General features: G+C 55.7%; 1 pseudogene; it reads left to right on the forward strand.

Moving 5' to 3' along the window:
- The window catches only part of LOC135517114 (nuclear receptor coactivator 2-like), a 170,854-nt pseudogene extending 147,914 nt beyond the window's left edge, over positions 1-22,940 (forward strand).
- The last annotated feature ends 636 nt before the right edge of the window (positions 22,941-23,576 follow it).

Consider the following 23,576-nt stretch of genomic DNA (forward strand, 5'->3'; position numbering starts at 1 on the left):
CTCATTCTATACCTATTTTCTAGTGTGGGGGGGGTCTTAGCCACTTTCTCCTTGGGTCGTAAGAAACCCAATCCTTTGAAATCAGGCCAATTATTGTGGTTCTACGTACATGGAGTGAGTAGAGCTTGCAGCGCCAGGGTTGTCGGTTCGATTCCCATGAGGGACCAGTACGATAAAAAAATTTTTATAGTTTTTTTTTTTTTAAGTACGAAAATATATGACTAAAATGTAAAAGTCAGTTGTAGAGGGACAAGTCTCCCACCTGGTGGCCAGTCACTTGTATAACATCCTTACACACTTCTGTCTCTAACCAATCACCTGCTCTCTAGTGACTCAGCCTGCTATGGACATATGGTTGTTTAAGTTATGTTAATTTGAATCTCTCTTTAACAGACATGGGTATGGGGCCCCACCAGTTCTCCCAGCAACAGGCTCCACCCAATCAGACGGCTCCGTGGCCAGACAGCGTGATGCCTGTTGAGCAGACCCCCTTCAACCAGAACAGGTACGCGCTGCTTTATATCAGGAGCAAAACACATACGAATCCTTTACAGGAAGTAGTATTGAGTTCCATGTTACTGTATTCCTTCAGGAGTTTTACAGGAAGTAGTATTGAGTTCCATGTTACTGTATTCCTTCAGGAGTTTTACAGGAAGTAGTATTGAGTTCCATGTTACTGTATTCCTTCAGGAGTTTTACAGGAAGTAGTTTTGATGTCCATGTTACTGTATTCCTTCAGGAGTTTTACAGGAAGTAGTTTTGAGTTCCATGTTACTGTATTCCTTCAGGAGTTTTACAGGAAGTAGTTTTGATGTCCATGTTACTGTATTCCTTCAGGAGTTTTACAGGAAGTAGTTTTGATGTCCATGTTACTGTATTCCTTCAGGAGTTTTACAGGAAGTAGTTTTGATGTCCATGTTACTGTATTCCTTCTGCTTTGTCTGCTCTTTGGTGTCTAGGCATAGTTACTGTATAGAACTTTGACATGTTACTCCCTATTCCTTCATCCTCCCTTCTTCCTCCCCCTCCTCCCTCCCTCCATTCCATCCCTCTCCCCTCCTCCCTTCCCTCTCCCCTTTTACCCTTCTCCCTCCCTCCATGTCCCTCCTATTCCCCCTCCCTCCTTTTCCAGGAAGTAGTCCCTCCCTCTCCCCTCCTTCTCCCCTCCTCCCTCCTCTCCTCTTGTCCCTCCCCCCTCTCCCTCTCCCCTCCTCTCTCCTTCTCCCCTCCCTCCCTCTCCCCTCCTCTCTCCCTCCCCTCCCTCCTCTCCCCTCCTCTCCCCTCCTTCTCCCCTCCTCTCCCCCTCCTCCCTCCTTCTCCCCTCCTTCTCCCCTGCTCCCCTCCTACCTCCCTCTCCCCTCCTCTCCCCCTCTCCTCCCCCCTCTCCCCTCCTCTACCCTTCTCCCTCCCTCCCTCTTCTCCCCTCCTCCTCTCCCCTCCCCCTCCCTCCTTCTCCCCCCTCCTCTCCCTCCTCCCCCTCCTCCCTCCCTCCCTCTCCCCTCCCTCCCCCTCCCTCTCCCCCTCCTCCCTCCCTCTCCCCTCCATCTCCCCCCTCCCTCTCCCCTCCTCCCTCCCTCCCTCCATCCTCCTCCCTCCCCCCTCCCTCCCTCCCTCCCTCCCTCTCCCTCCCCTCTCCCCTCCCCTCCCTCCCCCTCCCTCTCCCCCCTCCCCCTCCCCCCCCCTCCCTCCTTCTCCCTCCTCTCCCCTCCTCCCTCCCTCTCCCCCTCCTTCTCCCCTGCTCCCCTCCTCCTCCCTCTCCCTCCTCCCCCTCCTCTCCCTCCCTCTCCCCTCCTCCCCTTCTCCCTCCCTCCTTCTCCCCTCCTCTCCCCTCCCTCCCTCTCCCCTCCTCTCCCCTTCTCTCTCCCTCCCTCTCCCCTCCTCTACCCTTCTCCCTCCCTCCTTCTCCCCTCCCTCCCCCCTCCCTCCTTCTCCCCTCCTCACCCCCTCCTCCCTCCCTCTCCCTCCTTCTCCCCTTCTCTCTCCCCTCCCTCTCCCTCCTCCCTCCCTCTCCCCTCCTCCCTCTCCCCCTCCTCCCTCCCTCCATCCTACCTCCCTCTCCCCTCCTCCCTCCCTCCCTCTCCCTCCTCTCTCCCTCCCTCTCCCCTCCTCTACCCTTCTCCCTCCCCTCCCTCCTCCCCTCCTCTCCCCTCCTCCCTCCCTCTCCCCCTCCTTCCCCCTCCTTCCCTCTCCCCTCCCTCCCTCCCTCTCCCCTCCTCCCTCTCCCCTCCTCCCTCCCTCTCCCCTCCTCTCCCCCTCCTCCCTCCCTCTCCCTCCTCCCTCCTTCTCCCCTCCCTCTCCCTCCCTCCCCCCTCCTCCCTCCCTCCCTCTCCCCTCCTCCCTCCCCCTCCCCCTCCTCCCCCTCCCTCTCCCTCCCTCTCCCCTCCTCCCTCCCTCCCTCTCCCCTCCCTCCCTCCCTCCCTCTCCCCTCCCTCTCCCCTCCTCCCTCCCCCTCTCCCCTCCTCCCTCCTTCTCCCCTCCCTCTCCCTCCCTCTCCCCTCCCTCTCCCCTCCTCTCCCTCCCTCCCTCTCCCCTCCACCCTCCCTCTCCCCTCCTCCCTCCCCCTCCTCCCTCCCTCTCCCCTCCCCCTCTCCCTCCCTCTCCCCTCCCTCTCCCTCCCCTCCCTCCTTCTCCCCTCCCTCTCCCTCTCCCTCTCCCTCCCTCCCTCCCTCTCCCTCCTCCCTCCTTCTCCCCTCCCTCTCCCTCCCTCTCCCCTCCCTCCCTCCCCTCCTCCCCCTCCCTCCCTCTCCCTCTCCCCTCCCTCCCTCTCCCCTCCTCCCTCTCCCCTCCTCCCTCCCTCCCCCTCCCTCCCTCCCCCCCCCCCCTCCCCTCTCCCTCCCCCCTCCCTCTCCCCCTCCTCCCTCCCTCCCTCCCTCCCTCTCCCCAGGTCTCTGTATGCCTCCCAGCAGCAGCAGGAGGTGTTGTGTGGGGTTCCGGGGCCCAGTGGTCAGAGTCAGGGGCCTGGTGATGGAGGTGGTAGTGATGAGAGGGCTCTCCTATCTCAGCTCTACACCGTGTTAAAGGACTTCGATGGCCTGGAGGAGATAGACAGAGCCCTGGGGATACCGACTCTGATGGGACAGGTCAGTCTGTCCCTGACCCCAGTCTTCTATCTCTGTTTCTTCCCTCTAGCTGGCCTTTTCTCATTTGGGAGATGTCTGTCCTCCACCATCGCTCCTCCGTCCTTTCATTGAGGATAGTGATGTGTATCCTACCCGAGTGCTTCGCGGAAAAGTTTTGAAATCTGACACACCCCGTTTCGAATCACCTTTTGTTTTGTCAAAGGAGAACAACATGCACCTGTTTTAAAAACAATATTGTTTCTTATCATTAATCTAGAAAATGACTTGCACAACTAACTTAATGTTATCCCTTCACTCAATCATAAATGGCATTGGCCTGAGTGTAGAAGGTGTCTCATTTCATACAAGCACATTTTCATCCACGTTCCCTCTCCTGGATTACCTTTGAGGACGGAGGACGGAGGAGTTGAGCAAACCACTTAAGAAAAGGCCTCTGTCCTTTCTTCCTTTGTCTTAATAGTTTATTATCTCTGACAGGGTTATCGCTCTCCACCATCTCTAATCTCTGTGTACCTGGTCTGGTGGGACAAGTCAGAATCACTCTCCTCTCACTAGTTCCCATCTGTCTGTCATCCTTCTTTCTTGTCCAATTTTCCATCTTTTCTCCTGGCTCTTCCGTCGCTGTCCTGACTCTACAGTCTCTGTCCTGACTCTACCGTCTCTGTGCTGGCTCTACCGTCGCTGTCCTGACTCTACAGTCTCTGTGCTGACTCTACCGTCTCTGTCCTGACTCTACAGTCTCTGTGCTGACTCTACCGTCTCTGTCCTGACTCTACAGTCTCTGTGCTGACTCTACCGTCTCTGTGCTGACTCTACCGTCTCTGTGCTGACTCTACCGTCTCTGTCCTGACTCTACCGTCTCTGTCCTGACTACCGTCTCTGTCCTGACTCTACCGTCTCTGTCCTGACTCTACCGTCTCTGTCCTGACTCTACCGTCTCTGTGCTGACTCTACCGTCTCTGTGCTGACTCTACCGTCTCTGTCCTGACTCTACCGTCTCTGTGCTGACTCTACCGTCTCTGTCCTGACTCTACCGTCTCTGTGCTGACTCTACCGTCTCTGTCCTGACTCTCCCGTCTCTGTGCTGACTCTACCGTCTCTGTCCTGACTCTACCGTCTCTGTGCTGACTCTACCGTCTCTGTGCTGACTCTACCGTCTCTGTGCTGACTCTACCGTCTCTGTCCTGACTCTACCGTCTCTGTCCTGACTCTACCGTCTCTGTCCTGGCTCTACCGTCTCTGTCCTGACTATACCGTCTCTGTCCTGACTCTACGTCTCTGTCCTGACTCTACCGTCTCTGTCCTGACTCTACCGTCTCTGTGCTGACTCTACCGTCTCTGTCCTGGCTCTACAGTCTCTGTCCTGACTCTACCGTCTCTGTGCTGACTCTACCGTCTCTGTCCTGGCTCTACAGTCTCTGTCCTGACTCTACAGTCTGTCCTGACTCTACAGTCTCTGTCCTGACTCTACCGTCTCTGTCCTGACTCTACCGTCTCTGTCCTGACTATACCGTCTCTGTGCTGACTCTACCGTCTCTTTCCTGACTCTACAGTCTCTGTCCTGACTCTACAGTCTCTGTCCTGACTATACCGTCTCTGTGCTGACTCTACCGTCTCTGTCCTGACTATACCGTCTCTGTGCTGACTCTACCGTCTCTGTCCTGACTCTACCGTCTCTGTCCTGACTCTACCGTCTCTGTCCTGACTCTACCGTCTCTGTCCTGACTCTACCGTCTCTGTCCTGACTCTACCGTCTCTGTCCTGACTCTACCGTCTCTGTGCTGACTCTACCGTCTCTGTCCTGACTCTACAGTCTCTGTCCTGACTCTACCGTCTCTGTCCTGACTCTACAGTCTGTCCTGACTCTACCGTCTCTGTCCTGGCTCTACCGTCTCTGTCCTGACTCTACCGTCTCTGTCCTGACTCTACCGTCTCTGTCCTGACTCTACAGTCTCTGTCCTGACTCTACAGTCTGTCCTGACTATACCGTCTCTGTGCTGACTCTACCGTCTCTGTCCTGACTCTACAGTCTCTGTCCTGACTCTACAGTCTGTCCTGACTATACCGTCTCTGTGCTGACTCTACCGTCTCTGTCCTGACTCTACCGTCTCTGTCCTGACTCTACCGTCTCTGTCCTGACTCTACCGTCTCTGTCCTGACTCTACCGTCTCTGTCCTGACTATACCGTCTCTGTGCTGACTCTACCGTCTCTGTCCTGACTCTACCGTCTCTGTCCTGACTCTACATTCTCTGTCCTGACTCTACCGTCTCTGTGCTGACTCTACCGTCTCTGTCCTGACTCTACCGTCTCTGTCCTGACTCTACAGTCTGTCCTGACTCTACCGTCTCTGTCCTGACTCTACCGTCTCTGTCCTGACTCTACAGTCTGTCCTGACTCTACCGTCTCTGTGCTGACTCTACCGTCTCTGTCCTGACTCTACAGTCTGTCCTGACTCTACCGTCTCTGTCCTGACTCTACCGTCTCTGTCCTGACTCTACAGTCTGTCCTGACTCTACCGTCTCTGTGCTGACTCTACCGTCTCTGTCCTGACTCTACCGTCTCTGTGCTGACTCTACCGTCTCTGTCCTGACTCTACAGTCTGTCCTGACTCTACTGTCTCTGTGCTGACTCTACCGTCTCTGTCCTGACTCTACCGTCTCTGTGCTGACTCTACCGTCTCTGTCCTGACTCTACAGTCTGTCCTGACTATACCGTCTCTGTGCTGACTCTACCGTCTCTGTCCTGACTCTACCGTCTCTGTCCTGACTCTACAGTCTGTCCTGACTCTACCGTCTCTGTGCTGACTCTACCGTCTCTGTCCTGACTATACCGTCTCTGTCCTGACTCTACCTTCTCTGTGCTGACTCTACCGTCTCTGTCCTGACTCTACCGTCTCTGTCCTGACTCTACCGTCTCTGTCCTGACTCTACCGTCTCTGTGCTGACTCTACCGTCTCTGTCCTGACTCTACCGTCTCTGTCCTGACTCTACCGTCTCTGTCCTGACTCTACCGTCTCTGTGCTGACTCTACCGTCTCTGTGCTGACTCTACCGTCTCTGTGCTGACTCTACCGTCTCTGTCCTGACTCTACCGTCTCTGTCCTGACTCTACCGTCTCTGTCCTGACTCTACCGTCTCTGTCCTGACTCTACCGTCTCTGTGCTGACTCTACCGTCTCTGTGCTGACTCTACCGTCTCTGTGCTGACTCTACCGTCTCTGTCCTGACTCTACCGTCTCTGTCCTGACTCTACCGTCTCTGTCCTGACTCTACCGTCTCTGTCCTGACTCTACCGTCTCTGTCCTGACTCTACCGTCTCTGTCCTGACTCTTCCTTCTTCTTTTTGTCCTTCTTTTTGTCCTCTTTTTCAGCTCTTCCATCTCTTCTTTCTCTGCTCCTTCTCATGGTTCTGTAGCTCCTTCTCATTGTTCTGTTGCTCCTTCTCATGGTTCTGTAGCTCCTTCTCATTGTTCTGTTGCTCCTTCTCATTGTTCTGTAGCTCCTTCTCATTGTTCTGTCGCTCCTTCTCATGGTTCTGTAGCTCCTTCTCATGGTTCTGTTGCTCCTTCTCATTGTTCTGTAGCTCCTTCTCATGGTTCTGTTGCTCCTTCTCATTGTTCTGTAGCTCCTTCTCATGGTTCTGTAGCTCCTTCTTGGATGTTCCCTCTTTTACATCTATCAGTTGATCCCTCTCTCCTCTCCCTCTCACCCCTCTCTCTCCTCCTCCTCTCACCCCTCTCTCCTCTCACCCCTCTCTCTCTCCTCATCCCTCTCTCCTCCTCTCACCCCTCTCTCCTCCTCTCACCCCTCTCTCTCCTCCTCATCCCTCTCTCCTCCTCTCACCCCTCTCTCCTCCCTCTCACCCCTCTCTCTCCTCCTCTCACCCCTCTCTCTCCTCTCACCCCTCTCTCACCCCTCTCACCCCTCTCTCCTCCCTCTCACCCCTCTCTCCTCTCACCCCTCTCTCTCTCTCACCCCTCTCTCTCCCTCTCACCCCTCTCACCCCCTCTCCCTCTCACCACCTCTCACCCCTCTCTCCTCTCACCCCCTCTCTCCTCTCACCCCTCTCTCCTCTCACCCCTCTCTCCCTCTCACCCCTCTCTCTCCTTCTCACCCCTCTCCTCTCCTTCTCACCCCTCTCTCTCCTCTCCCTCTCACCCCTCTCTCTCCTCCTCATCCCTCTCTCCTCTCCTTCTCACCCCTCTCTCTCCTCTCCTTCTCACCCCTCTCCTTCTCACCCCTCTCCTTCTCACCCCTCTCTCTCCTCTCCTTCTCACCCCTCTCTCTCCTCTTCTTCTCACCCCTCTCTCTCCTCTCCTTCTCACCCCTCTCTCTCCTCTTCTTCTCACCCCTCTCTCTCCTCTCCTTCTCACCCCTCTCTTCTCTCCTTCTCACCCCTCTCTCACTCTCCTTCTCACCCTCTCTCTCTCTCTCTCCTTCTCACCCCTCTCTCTCCCTCTCCTTCCTCACCCCTCTCTCTCCTCTCCATCTCACCCATCTCTTCTCTCCTTCTCACCCCTCTCTCTCCTCTCCTTCTCACCCCTCTCTCTCCTCTCCATCTCACCCCTCTCTTCTCTCCTTCTCACCCCTCTCTCTCCTCTCCTTCTCTCCCTCTCCTCTCACCCCTCTCCTTCTCACCCCTCTCTCTCCTCTTCTTCTCACCCCTCTCTCTCCTCTCCTTCTCACCCCTCTCTTCTCTCCTTCTCACCCCTCTCTCTCCTCTTCTTCTCACCCCTCTCTCTCCTCCCTTCTCACCCCTCTCTTCTCTCCTTCCTCACCCCTCTCTCCCTCTCTCTCCTTCCTCACCCCTCTCTCCTCTTCTTCTCACCCCTCTCTCTCCTCTCCTTCTCACCCCCTCTCTTCTCTCCTTCTCACCCCTCTCTCTCCTCTTCTTCTCACCCCTCTCTCTTCTCTCCTTCTCACCCCTCTCTTCTCTCCTTCTCACCCCTCTCTCTTCTCTCCTTCTCACCCCTCTCTCTCCTCTCCTTCTCACCCCTCTCTCTCCTCTCCATCTCACCCCTCTCTTCTCTCCTTCTCACCCCTCTCTCTCCTCTCCTTCTCACCCCTCTCCTTCTCACCCCTCTCCTTCTCACCCCTCTCTCTTCTCTCCTTCTCACCCCTCTCTTCTCTCCATCTCACCCCTCTCTTCTCTCCTTCTCACCCCTCTCTCTCCTCTCCTTCTCACCCCTCTCTCTTCTCTCCTTCTCACCCCTCTCTCCTCTCCTCCTCACCTCTCTCTCCTCTCCTCCTCACCCCTCTCTCTCCTCTCTCCTACTCATCCCTCTCTCTCCTCCCTCCCCTCACCCCTCTCTCCTCTCCTACTCATCCCTCTCTTTTCTCCTTCTCACCCCTCTCTCTCCTCTCCTACTCATCCCTCTCTCTCCTCTCCTTCTCACCCTCTCTCTCTCTCCCTCCCTCCTCACCCCTCTCTCCTTTCTCTCCTTCCTCACCCCTCTCTCCTCTCCTACTCATCCCTCTCTTTCATCCTCTCCCTTCTCACCCCTCTCTCTCCTCTCCTCCTCCTCACCCCTCTCTCTCCTCTCCTCCTCACCCCTCTCTCCTCTCCTCCTCATCCCTCTCTCTCCTCTCCTCCTCACCCCTCTCTCTCCTCTCCTACTCATCCCTCTCTCTCCTCTCCTCCTCACCCCTCTCTCTCTCCTCCTCATCCCTCTCTCCTCTCCTACTCATCCCTCTCTTTTCTCCTTCTCACCCCTCTCTCTCCTCTCCTTCTCACCCCTCTCTCCTCTCCTCCTCTCCTTCTCTCCTCTCCTTCTCACCCCTCTCTCCTCTCCTTCTCTCCTCTCCTTCTCACCCCTCTCTTCTCTCCTTCTCACTCTTCTCCTCTCCTCCTCACTCCCCTCTCTCTCCTCTCCTTCTCATCCCTCTCTCCTCTCCTACTCATCCCTCTCTCCTCTCCTCCTCTAACCCCTCTCTCCTCCTCTCACCCCTCTCTCCTTCTCACCCCTCTCTCTCCTACTCATCCCTCTCTCCTCTCCTACTCATCCCTCTCTCCTCTCCTTCTCACCCCTCTCTCTCCTACTCATCCCTCTCTCCTCTCCTTCTCACCCCTCTCTCTCCTACTCATCCCTCTCTCCTCTCCTACTCATCCCTCTCTCCTCTCCTTCTCACCCCCCTGCTCTCCTTTTTCTCCTTCTCAATCCTCTCTCCTCTCCTACTCACCCCTCTCCCTCTCCTCTCACCTCTCTCTCCTCTCCTACTCACCCCTCTCTCCTCTCCTCTCACCTCTCTCTCCTCTCCTACTCATCCCTCTCTCCTCTCCTACTCATCCCTCTCTCCTCTCCTACTCATCCCTCTCTCCTCTCCTACTCACCCCTCTCTCTCCTCTCCTCTCACCCCTCTCTCCTCTCCTCACCCTCATCCCTCTCTCCCCTCTCTCTACTCATCCCTCTCTCCTCTCCTACTCACCCCTCTCTCTCCTCTCCTCCTCACCCCTCTCTCCTCTCTCCTACTCATCCCTCTCTCCTCTCCTACTCATCCCTCTCCCTCTCCCTCTCTCATCCCTCTCTCCTCTCCTACTCATCCCTCTCTCCTCTCCTACTCACCCCTCTCTCTCCTCTCCTACTCATCCCTCTCTCCTCTCCTACTCATCCCTCTCTCCTCTCCTACTCATCCCTCTCTCCTCTCCTACTCATCCCTCTCTCCTCTCCCAACAGGGTCAGTCTGTAGATCAGGACCAGTTCTCTTCAGACCCGTCCATGTTGTTGGACCAGAAGCCTCCAGTGTACGGCCAGCAGGACCTGCCACCTGGCTCCCATCTAGCCCAGAGAGGGTACCACGGCCCTGGGTCTGGCAGACCCATGCAGGACGCCACACCTGGCTCCCATCTAGCCCAGAGAGGGTACCACGACCCTGGGTCCGGCAGACCCATGCAGGACCCCACAGGTAGTGGTGGGAATTGGCAGGGACCACACAATTAAATTTGATCACAATTCTTGAGTTACAATTCAATACGTATTGGGATCATATATGTATCATTATTCTATACGTATTGCGATTCGATATTCCAAACACATTGACTATATGCCTTCTGCAAAGGGAGAAGAGAGCCATGAAAAAGTAATGATTTTCCTCCTCTACCCACAGGGCAAGGCTTCCACCCCATGGCTGTCCAGATGGGCCCCAGACCAGGATACCCCATCATGAGACTGAGGCCCCAAGCGGTGGTTCCTAACCAGCCTAATACACTGAGGTTACAGCTGCAACACCGGCTACAGGTACAACAGGTACAGAGACGGACGGACGGAGAGACGGACAGAGGGAGAGACGGACGGAGAGACGGACGAAGGGAGAGAGAGAGAGACGGAGGGTGAGAGAGAGAGACAGACGGAGGGTGAGAGAGAGAGACGGACGGAGGGAGAGAGAGAGAGACGGACGAAGGGAGAGAGAGAGAGACGGACGAAGGGAGAGAGAGAGACGGACGGAGGGTGAGAGAGAGAGACGGACGGAGGGAGAGAGAGACGGACGGACGGAGGGAGGGAGAGACGGACGGAGGGAGAGACGGAGGGTGAGAGAGAGAGACGGAGGGTGAGCGAGAGAGACGGAGGGTGAGAGAGACGGACGGAGGGAGAGAGAGACGGAGGGTGAGAGAGAGAGACGGACGGAGGGAGAGAGAGACGGAGGGAGGGAGAGAGAGACGGAGGGAGGGAGAGAGACGGACGGAGGGAGGGAGAGAGAGACGGAGGGAGGGAGAGAGAGACGGACAGAGGGAGGGAGAGAGAGACGGACAGAGGGAGGGAGAGAGAGACGGACAGAGGGAGGGAGAGAGAGACGGACAGAGGGTGGGAGAGAGAGACGGACAGAGGGTGGGAGAGAGAGACGGACAGAGGGTGGGAGAGAGAGACGGAGGGTGAGAGAGAGACGGACAGAGGGAGGGGAGAGAATGAGACGGACAGAGGGAGGGAGAGAGAGACGGACAGAGGGAGGGAGGGAGGAGAGACGGACAGAGGGAGGGAGGGAGGAGCCTAATACAGAGGAGAGGAGAGAGACGGACAGAGGGAGGGAGAGAGAGGTACGGAGGGTGAGAGAGAGAGACGGACAGAGGGAGGGAGAGAGAGACGGACAGAGGGAGGGAGGGAGAGACGGACGGACGGACGGACGGAGAGACGGACGGACGGACGGACGGAGGGAGGAACTGACGGAGGGAGGAATTGACGGAGAGACGGACGGAGAGATGGAAGGACGGAGAGACGGACGGAGAGATGGAAGGACGGAGAGATGGACGGACGGAGAGATGGAAGGACGGAGAGATGGCCGGAGAGACGGACGGACGGAGAGACGGACGGACGGAGAGACGGACGGAGAGATGGAAGGACAGAGAGACGGACGGACGGAGAGACAGACGGAGGGAGAGACGGACGGACGGAGAGACGGACGGACGGACGGAGAGACGGACGGACGGACGGAGAGACGGACGGACGGACGGAGAGACGGACGGACGGACGGAGAGACGGACAGGGAGTGAGGGAGGGACGGACGGACGGAGAGACGGACAGACGGACGGACGGACGGACGGAGGGAGGAACTGACGGAGAGACGGACGGAGGGAGAGACGGACGGAGAGATGGAAGGACGGAGAGACGGACGGAGGGACGGACGGAGAGAGACGGACGGACGGAGAGACGGACGGACGGAGAGATGGGAGAGACGGACGGACGGACGGAGAGACGGACGGAGATGGAAGGACGGACAGACGGAGGGAGGAACGGACGGAGAGACGGACGGAGAGATGGAAGGACAGAGAGACGGACGGACGGAGAGACAGACGGAGGGAGAGACGGAGAGATGGAAGAACGGACGGACGGAGGGAGGAGAGACGGAGAGACGGACGGAGAGATGGAAGGACAGAGAGACGGACGGAGGGAGAGACGGACGGACGGAGAGACGGACGGACGGACGGACGGACGGAGAGACGGACGGACGGACGGAGAGACGGACATGGAGTGAGGGAGGGACGGACGGACGGACGGACGGAGGGAGGAACTGACGGAGAGACGGACGGAGGGAGAGATGGAAGGACGGAGAGACGGACGGAGGGACGGACGGAGAGATGGATGGACGGAGAGACGGATGGACGGAGAGACGGACGGACGGAGAGACGGACGGACGGACGGACGGAGGGAGGAACTGACGGAGAGACGGACGGAGAGATGGAAGGACGGAGAGACGGACGGACGGAGAGACGGACGGAGGGAGAGACGGAGAGATGGAAGAACGGACGGACGGAGGGAGGAACTGACGGAGAGACGGACGGAGAGATGGAAGGACTGAGAGACGGACGGAGGGAGAGACGGAGAGACGGACGGACGGAGAGACGGACGGAGAGAGACGGACGAGACGGGGAGAGAGACGACGGAGGGAGAACTGACGGAGAGACGGACGGAGAGACGGACGGACGGAGAGACGGACGGAGAGACGGAGAGATGGGAGGACGGACGGACGGACGGAGGGAGGAACTGACGGAGAGACGGACGGAGAGATGGACGGACAGAGAGACGGACGGACAGAGAGACGGACGGAGGGAGAGACGGACGGACGGAGAGACGGACGGACGGACGGACGGAGAGACGGACGGACGGACGGACGAGAGACGGGAAGGAGGAGGGACGGACGGACGGAGAGACGGACAGGACGGACGGACGGACGGACGGACGGAGGAGACGGACGGAGAGACGGACGGAGGGAGAGACGGACGGAGAGATGGAAGGACGGAGAGACGGACGGAGGAGGACGGACGGACGGAGAGGACGGACGGAGAGACGGACGGACGGAGAGACGGACGGACGGAGAGATGGAAGGACGGAGAGACGGACGGACGGAGAGACGGAGAGATGGAAGGACGGACGGAGGGAGGAACTGACGGAGAGACGGACGGAGAGATGGAAGGACAGAGAGACGGACGGACGGAGAGACAGACGGAGGGAGAGACGGAGAGATGGAAGAACGGACGGACGGAGGGAGGAACTGACGGAGAGACGGACGGAGAGATGGAAGGACAGAGAGACGGACGGAGGGAGAGACGGACGGGAGTGAGACGGACGGACGGACGGAGAGACGGACGGACGGAGGGAGGAACTGGGACGGAGAGACGGACGGAGGGAGAGACGGACGGAGAGATGGAAGGACGGAGAGACGGACGGAGGGACGGACGGAGAGATGGACGGACGGAGAGACGGACGGAGAGACGGACGGAGAGACGGACGGAGAGATGGAAGGACAGAGAGACGGACGGAGGGAGAGACGGAGAGACGGACGGACGGAGAGACGGACGGACGGAGAGACGGACGGACGGAGGGAGGAACTGACGGAGGGAGGAACTGACGGAGAGACGGACGGAGAGACGGACGGACGGAGAGACGGACGGAGAGACGGAGAGATGGAAGGACGGACGGACGGACGGAGGGAGGAACTGACGGAGAGACGGACGGAGAGATGGAAGGACAGAGAGACGGACGGACGGAGAGACAGACGGAGGGAGAGACGGACGGACGGAGAGACGGACGGACGGACGGAGAGACGGAGACGGACGGACGGAGAGACGTGGAAGGACAGGGAGTGAGGGAGGACGGACGGACGGAGAGACGGAGAGACGGACGGACGGAGGGAGGACGGACGGAGAGACGGACGGAGGGAGAGACGGACGGAGAGATGGAAGGACGGAGAGACGGACGGAGGGACGGACGGAGAGATGGACGGACGGAGAGACGGACGGACGGAGAGACGGACGGACGGAGAGATGGAAGGACGGACGGACGGACGGAGAGACGGAGAGATGGAAGGACGGACGGACGGAGGGAGGAACTGACGGAGAGACGGACGGAGAGATGGAAGGACAGAGAGACGGACGGACGGAGAGACAGACGGAGGGAGAGACGGAGAGATGGAAGAACGGACGGACGGAGGGAGGAACTGACGGAGAGACGGACGGAGAGATGGAAGGACAGAGAGACGGACGGAGGGAGAGACGGACGGACGGAGAGACGGACGGACGGACGGACGGACGGACGGAGGGAGGGAGGAACTGACGGAGAGACGGACGGAGGGAGAGACGGACGGAGAGATGGAAGGACGGAGAGACGGACGGAGGGACGGACGGAGAGATGGACGGACGGAGAGACGGACGGAGGACGGACGGAGGAGAGAGACGGACGGACGGACGGAGGAGGAGGAAACGGAGGAGAGACGGACGGAGAGATGGAAGGACGGAGAGACGGACGGACGGAGAGACGGACGGAGGGAGAGACGGAGAGATGGAAGAACGGACGGACGGAGGGAGGAAACGGGAGAGACGGACGGAGAGATGGAAGGACAGAGAGACGGACGGAGGAGAGACGGAGAGACGGACGGAGAGACGGACGGACGGAGAGACGGACGGACGGAGAGACAGACGGACGGACGGAGAGACGGACGGACGGAGAGACGGACGGACGGAGGGAGGAACTGACGAGGAGGGACGGACGGAGACGGACGGAGAGACGGACGGAGGGACGGAGAGACGGACGGAGAGACGGACGGACGGAGAGACGGACGGACGGACGGAGAGACGGACGGGACGGAGAGACGGACGGACGGAGAGACGGACGGACGGAGAGACGGACGGACGGACGGAGAGACGGACGGGACAGAGGGACGGACGGACGGAGAGACGGACGGACGGACGGAGAGACGGACGGACGGACGGAGAGACGGACGGACGGACGGAGAGACGGACGGACGGACGGAGAGACGGACGGAGTGAGGGAGGGAGGGACGGACGGACGGAGAGACGGACAGGAGTGAGGGAGGGACGGACGGAGAGACGGACAGACGGACGGAGGGAGGGACGGAGAGACGGACGGACGGAGGGAGAGACGGACGGAGGGAGAGAGACGGACGGAGGGAGAGACGGACGGAGGGAGAGACGGACGGAGGGAGAGACGGACGGAGGGAGAGACGGACGGAGGGAGAGACGGACGGAGGGAGAGAGACGGAGGGAGGGAGAGACGGACGGAGGGAGGGACGGACGGAGGGAGGGACGGACGGACGGAGGGACGGACGGACGGAGAGACGGACGGAGGGAGGGACGGACGGACGGAGGGACGGACGGACATAGGGAGAGACGGACGGACGGAGGGAGAGACGGACGGAGGGAGGGACGGACGGACGGAGGGACGGACGGACATAGGGAGAGACGGACGGACGGAGGGAGAGACGGACGGACGGAGGGAGAGACGGACGGACGGAGGGAGAGACGGACGGACGGGGAGAGACGGACGGACGGAGGGAGAGACGGACGGACGGAGGGAGAGACGGAGAGACGGACGGAGGGAGAGACGGAGAGACGGAGGGAGAGACGGACGGAGGGAGGGAGAGACGGACGGAGGGAGGGAGAGACGGACGGAGGGAGGGAGAGACGGACGGAGGGAGAGACGGACGGAGGAGGGACGGAGGAGGGAGGGAGGGACGGACGGAGGGAGGAGGACGACGGACGGACGGAGAGACGGACGGACGGAGAGACGGACGGAGGACGGAGACGGACGGAGGGAGAGACGGGCGGACGGACGGGCGGAGGGAGAGACGGACGGAGAGGGAGAGACGGAGGAGAGAGACGGACGGAGAGAGAGACGGACGGACGGAGGGAGAGACGGACGGACGGAGGGAGAGACGGACGGACGGAGGGAGAGACGGACGGACGGAGGGAGAGACGGACGGACGGAGGGAGAGACGGACGGACGGAGGGAGAGACGGACGGAGAGAGAGACGGACGGAGAGAGAGACGGACGGAGGGAGAGACGGACGGAGAGAGAGACGGACGGAGAGAGAGACGGACGGAGAGAGAGACGGACGACGGACGGAGGGAGAGACGGACGGAGGGAGAGACGGACGGAGGGAGAGACGGACGGAGGGAGAGACGGACGGAGGGAGAGACGGACGGAGGGAGAGACGGACGGAGAGAGAGACGGACGGACGGAGGGAGAGACGGACGGACGGAGGACGGAGAGACGGACGGACGGAGGAGGAAGGACGGGACGGATGGACGGAGAGACGGAAAGACAGACGAACAGAGAGACGGGAGGGAGAGATGGCCGGAGGGACAGAGACGGAGGGATGGACGGAGGGAGAGACGGAGAGACGGACGGAGAGACTGAGACGGACGGAGTGGATGGACGGAGGATCACTGTTAAAGGTCACTACTGGGTTTATATCTGACTAAACTGACTGTTACAACTGGTCACTACTGGGTTTATATCTGACTGACACTGTTACAACTGATCACTACTGGGTTTATATCTGACTAAATCACTGTTTCAACTGGTCACTACTGGGTTTATATCTGACTGTAATCACTGTTACAACTGGTCACTACTGGGCTTCATATAACCTCCCAGGTCGATAGCTATTGCGTGGAGGGAAGTGGAACCGGACAAGGTCTGGCCAGGTCTTCACAATGTGGGTTTCCTGTTTGGGTATTGTGTTGCTTATCACAGCCTTGACTCGTGGTGATGTTGCGTTCGATACGAGAGCTCTGGGGTCACGTCAAAGCAGTGTGCCGATCCCTGTATGGCTTTTTCAGAAGCATGACATCAATGTGTGTCGATGGTGTAAAGCACCTGTTAACCTGTTCTCCTCAGAACCGCCAGCCAATGATGAACCAGATGAGTGGAGTGTCCAATATGAACCCAACTTTACAGTCCAACAACCCCAACCAGGTAACTTAGATTATATATCAATATGAACCTCTACAGTCCAACAACCCCAACCAGGTAACTGAGATTATATATCAATATGAACCTCTACAGTCCAACAACCCAACCAGGTAACTGAGATTATATATCAATATGAACCTCTACAGTCCAACAACCCCACCAGGTAATTTACTGAGATTATATATCAATATGATCCTCTACAGTCCAACAACCCAACCAGGTAACTGAGATTATATATCAATATGAATCTCTACAGTCCAACAACCCAACCAGGTAACTGAGATTATATATCAATATGATCCTCTACAGTCCAACAACCCAACCAGGTAACTGAGATTATATATCAATATGAACCTCTACAGTCCAACAACCCCACCAGGTAATTTACTGAGATTATATATCAATATGAACCTCTACAGTCCAACAACCCAACCAGGTAACTGAGATTATATATCAATATGAATCTCTACAGTCCAACAACCCAACCAGGTAACTGAGATTATATATCAATATGAATCTCTACAGTCCAACAACCCAACCAGGTAACTGAGATTATATATCAATATGATCCTCTACAGTCCAACAACCCAACCAGGTAACTGAGATTATATATCAATATGAACCTCTACAGTCCAACAACCCAACCAGGTAACTGAGATTATATATCAATATGAACCTCTACAGTCCAACAACCCAACCAGGTAACTGAGATTATATATCAATATGAACCTCTACAGTCCAACAACCCAACCAGGTAACTGAGATTATATATCAATATGATCCTCTACAGTCCAACAACCCAACCAGGTAACTGAGATTATATATCAATATGAATCTCTACAGTCCAACAACCCAACCAGGTAACTGAGATTATATATCAATATGAACCTCTACAGTCCAACAACCCAACCAGGTAACAGATTATATATCAATATGAACCTCTACAGTCCAACAACCCCAACCAGGTAACTGAGATTATATATCAATATGAATCTCTACAGTCCAACAACCCAACCAGGTAACTGAGATTATATATCAATATGATCCTCTACAGTCCAACAACCCAACCAGGTAACTGAGATTATATATCAATATGAACCTCTACAGTCCAACAACCCAACCAGGTAATTTACTGACACGCACAGTAACCAGATAATAATTAAAAGACCAGTATTTTAATTCACCAGAAACCAATAATCAGTTTGTAGAAGTTGTTCAATCTAACTCCGTTTCCTTTTCTTTCTCTTCCCAGGGGACAATCAATGCACAGATGTTGGCACAACGGCAGAGAGAACTCCTCAACAACCACCTGCGCCAACGCCAGCTGGAGCATCAGAGACAGCAGCAGCAGCAGAGGAACATGGTGATGAGAACCCAGGGACTCAACCTACCTCCCAATATGGCCGCCGCCGCGGCGGCTGCTGCAAGTGGCCTATCAGGAGGCCTGAGTAACCCTCGGATCCCACAGACCACCAATCCCCAGCAGTTCCCTTACCCACCCAGCTACGGTACCAGTACAGGCCCAGGCCTGGCCACACCCCCTCCTCCTCACCCCTCTACCAGCCCTTTCTCCCCCATCTCGCCCAGCCTGCCCTCCTCTCTCCCCCCCCACCAAGCCCTGCATGGCTCTCCTTCCTCCCAGGTGATGATGATGGGGGGATCAGGACAGTTTGGGGACGTAGTCAGCCCTCATGTACAGCAGCTCAGTGCCTTTCAGTTCCCAAACTCAGGTACTACGGTCTTACAACCCACCAGCCATACCCCCCTACCCCAGGGGTGTGTCTGTCTAGCCATAACCCCCCACCCCCACCCCAGGGGTGTGTCTGTCTAGCCATAACCCCCCACCCCCACCCCAGGGGTGTGTCTGTCCAGCCATAACCCCCCTACCCCAGGGGTGTGTCTGTCCAGCCATAACCCCCCACCCCCACCCCACTGTCCAGCCAGGGGGTGTGTCTGTCTGTCTAGCCATAACCCCCCACCCCCACCCCAGGGGTGTGTCTGTCCAGCCATAACCCCCCACCCCCACCCCAGGGGTGTGTCTGTCCAGCCATAACCCCCCCCCCCTACCCCAGGGGTGTGTCTGTCCAGCCATAACCCCCCCCTACCCCAGGGGTTTGTCTGTCCAGCCATACCCCCCCCCCACCCCAGGGGTTTGTCTGTCCAGCCATAACCCCCCTACCCCACCCCAGGGGTTTGTCTGTCCAGCCATATACCCCCCTACCCCAGGGGTTTGTCTGTCCAGCCATACCCCCCATAACCCCCACCCCCCACTGTCCAGCCATAACCCCCCCCCCACCCCAGGGGTGTGTCTGTCCAGCCATAACCCCCCCCCCCCTACCCCAGGGGTGTGTCTGTCCAGCCATACCCCAGGGGTTTGTCTGTCCAGCCATAACCCCCCTACCCCAGGGGTTTGTCTGTCCAGCCATACCCCCCCCCCTACCCCAGGGGTTTGTCTGTCCAGCCATACCCCCCCCCCCTACCCCAGTGGTGTGTCATTCCATGCTTAATATAAATGCTGTGCTGCTCACCCTCAAATGACCACTACATTGATAACGATTAGATGAATCTACTGTTTTATTTATTCATTTATTTCACCTTTATTTAACCAGGTAGTTTACTACTGAGACCTGGTCAAGATAAGGCAAAGCAGTGAGACACATACAACAACACAGAGTTACACATGGAGTTACCTCCTGATTAATAGCCAATCCTGATTGGTCATCTCCTAGATTTAATAGCCAATCCTGATTGGTTATCCTGATTTAGGCCATAAAACATATGTTCCACTAGAGGGCAGTAGATGGACAGGAAACAGTACCATACAAAGCACATATAGCAGACACCCTTATCAATTAAATATATATATATATATATTTTATTTATTATTTTATTTAACCAGGTAGGCCTGTTGATAACAAGTTCTCATTTACAACTGAGACCTGGCCAAGATAAAGCAAAGCAGTGAGATACAAAAACAACACAGTGTTACACATAAACAAACACACAGTCAATAATACAGTAGAAAAAATCTATATACAGTGTGTGCAAAAGTAGTAAAGATTACAGTCAGTCAACTAAGGTACGTAAAGACAAGATAAATCAGCTCAGTCGGTGTTAGTAAGAGAAGAGTTATGTGATAAACACAACCTTTTTACATGCATTGTAAATACAGGTATTTTCATTTTTACAGTATGTTACCGTGCTGGTTGTATATGTTATTGGGACTTTGTAATGCTGCTTGATGTGACTGAATTTCCCATTTAATGCATATCAATCAGATCAATATTTAATCAGACATTTGTCTGATTTTAATCCCCCTTCGTCTCCCGGTGTAGTATGTAAACCCAGGTTAATCTGGAAAATATCCCTGTGTGACATAGTGTGGAGGTGGTTGGTGTGGTTGATCCCTCTCCCTCCTCTCTCACCTCTCTCTCTCCCCCATCCGTGCCTTCCTCTACTCCCTCTATCCTCGGCTGCTCACACTAAATATGTGACGTCGCCCCCCACCCACACACACACAAAATGGCACCCTATTCCCTACAGAGCCCTCTGGTCAAAGGGAAGTGCACTATGCAAGGAATAGGGTACACTTCTTGAACACTAACAGATGACCTCTGAACCTTTTGTGTGTGTGTGTGTGTGTGTGTGTGTGTGTGTGTGTGTGTGTGTGTGTGTGTGTGTGTGTGTGTGTGTGTGTGTGTGTGTGTGTATTCTGTCAGAGAGGTATATGACTGAATCCTTTTTTTTGTGTTTCGGTCAGTGGTTTGTTTTCCTGTTCCGAGAGAGTATATACTGTGTGTTTGTGGCCGTTTCCATCAGGTGTACCTGTGTCGCTGACTGTCCAGTAACCTTTTGGGTGGGGGCGAATGTACTCCTTTCTGTTCAGTTGAAATCGGTCAGGGACAGACACACACACACACACACACACACACACACACACACACACACACACACACACCAGTAATCAGTCTGGGAAAATGTTTCAGTTACAACACATGTAGCACTTTGCAATTGTCTTTCACTGAAAAAGAGAGTCCTACATTTAATTTTTTTTAATAATTATTATTATTATTATCATTATGAAATGCACGGATACCTCAGTGTTAGAGCTATGTTTTTAGATGGTGTGGGCCAGGGTGAAGTCGTCCCTAGAAGCTGACCTTGGGTCAGTTTAGTATTTTTCCCAATGGGTACAAATTTCGTGTCCCCCCCCTCGCAGATCTACACAGCTGATTTTAAAATTAAAATGAAAATAAAAACTCATCATTAAGCTTTCATTATTTGAATCAGTTGTGTAGTGTTATGTGGAAAATAAGAAAAGAACATGCATGCCTTGCGGTCCCCGAGACGGAGTTTGGGAAACACTGTGGAAAGGTTAGGATTGGGGAATAGAAAGCTGATCCGAGATCTGTACCTAGGGAAACATCACCCAGGAGCATTCTAGACCAGACCTGTTTGACCTTTAACCCCCCCCCCTCCCCCAGTACTGACCCCTGACCTCTAACCCTACCAGGTATGTCCCAGCAGCCTCACGGAGGGTTTGGGGGTCAGGCCACGCCCCAGAGTCCCCTGTTATCCCCCAGGATGGCCCACGCCCAATCCCCCATGATGCAGCAGCAGGGCAACGCCAATTTCCAGGCGTCGCCTGACCTAAACGGTTGGCCGCCCCAGGGGAACATGGCAGGAAACAGGTGAGTGAGAAAGAGGGGGGCCACAGGGTTGGGCTGTGAAAACCTGTACAGTAAAACTGTCCCAATAATCAGAGGTCAAAGAGAGGTCAAGGGCTCAGAGGGCTCATAGAGGGCTCATAGAGGGCTCATAGAGGGCTCATAGAGGGCTCATGGAGAGGGCATGGAGGGCTCATGAGAGCTCATAGAGGGCTCATAGAGGGCTCATAGAGGGCTCATAGAGAGCTCATAGAGGGCTCATAGAGGCTCATAGAGGGCTCATAGAGAGCTCATAGAGGGCTCATAGAGAGCTCATAGAGGGCTCATAGAGGGCTCAGAGCTCATGGAGGGCTCATGGAGAGCTCATGGAGGGCTCATGGAGGGCTCATGGAGGGCTCATGGAGGGTTCATGGAGGGCTCACGGAGGGTTCACGGAGGGTTCACGGAGGGCTCACGGAGGGCTCACGGAGGGTTCATAGAGGGCTCATAGAGGGCTCACGGAGGGCTCACGGAGGGCTCATAGAGGGTTCATAGAGGGCTCACGGAGGGCTCAGGAGAGCTCATAGAGGGCTCATAGAGGGCTCACAGAGGGCTCACAGAGGGCTCACAGAGGGCTCATAGAGGGCTCAGAGGGCTCACAGAGGGCCCACGAGAGCTCACGGAGGGCTCACGGAGGGCTCATAGAGGGCTCATAGAGGGCTCATAGAGGGTTCATAGAGGGCTCATAGAGGGTTCATAGAGGGCTCATAGAGGGTTCATTCTTTATTACAATGTTTCTTATCAGACATTCAGTTGTCTGTAGATGTTAACAATCTGTCTACAAATATTAGCTCTCTCTTTCTCCCTTTGTCATTATCTCTCCCTCTCTACCTCTCATTTCTCTCTCTCCCTCTATCTCTCATTTTCTCTCTCTCTACCTCTCATTTTCTCTCTCTCTCTCTCTCTCTCTCCCTCTCTATCTCTCATTTTCTCTCTCTCTACCTCTCATTTTCTCTCTCTCTCTACTCTCATTTTCCTCTCATTTTCTCTCTCTCTCTATCTCTCATTTTCTCTCTCTCCCTTTTCTCTCTCTCTCCTTCTCATTTTCTCTCTCTCCTCTCTTTTCTCTCTCTCTCGGTCTTTATTCTCTCTCTCTTGGTCTTTCTCTCGTTATCTCTCTTTTGTTATCTCTCTCTCTTGGTCTTTCTCTCTCTCGTTATCTCTCTTTTGTTATCTCTCTCTCTTGGTCTTTCTCTCTCTCGTTATCTCTCTCTTTTGTTATCTCTCTCTCTTGGTCTTTCTCTCTCTCGTTATCTCTCTCTTTTGTTATCTCTCTCTCTTGGTCTTTCTCTCTCTCCTTCCTCCAGTATGTTCAGTACTCAGCAGTCTCCGCCCCAGTTCAGCAGACCACCCAGCTGCAGCAGGCTACCAACGCCAGCGGCATGGCCCCGGGGGTCAGATGACCGGACAGATGATCACCTCGCCTGGAATGACCTCAATGGGACAGGAATGAACCAAAGTCATTCATAGACAGTTATAACTCCATGGCTACCACGCCATGACCTCAATGGGACAGGAACAGGTAAGGCCAGACAAAGTCATTCATAGACAGTTATAACCGGGTCAGATGACCTCAATGGACAGATGATCACCAGTTATAACCGTTCATAAGCCTGGAATGACCTCAATGGGACAGGAACAGGTAAGGTACACAGACAAAGTCATTCATAGACAGTTATAACCGTTCATACATAGGGACAGGTGAGCCTCACCTCGCCTTGGGATGACCTCAATGGGACAGGAACAGGTAAGGTACACAGACAAAGTCATTCATATAACCGTTCTCATAAGTGACCTCAATGGGACAGGAACAGGTAAGGTACACAGACAAAGTCATTCATATAACCGTTCATAAGCGTACATAGGGACAGGTGAGGGACAGGTGACAAAGTCATTCATAGCCTCATAAGCGTACATAGGGACTCGCCTTGGGATGACCTCAATGGGACAGGAACAGGTAAGGTACACAGACAAAGTCATTCATAGACAGTTATAACCGTTCATAAGCGTACATAGGGACAGGTGAGCCTCACCTCGCCTTGGGATGACCTCAATGGGACAGGAACAGGTAAGGTACACAGACAAAGTC

The sequence above is a fragment of the Oncorhynchus masou genome, chromosome 28 (assembly GCF_036934945.1).
Source record: "Oncorhynchus masou masou isolate Uvic2021 chromosome 28, UVic_Omas_1.1, whole genome shotgun sequence".
In the NCBI taxonomy this organism is placed as follows: Eukaryota; Metazoa; Chordata; class Actinopteri; order Salmoniformes; family Salmonidae; genus Oncorhynchus; species Oncorhynchus masou.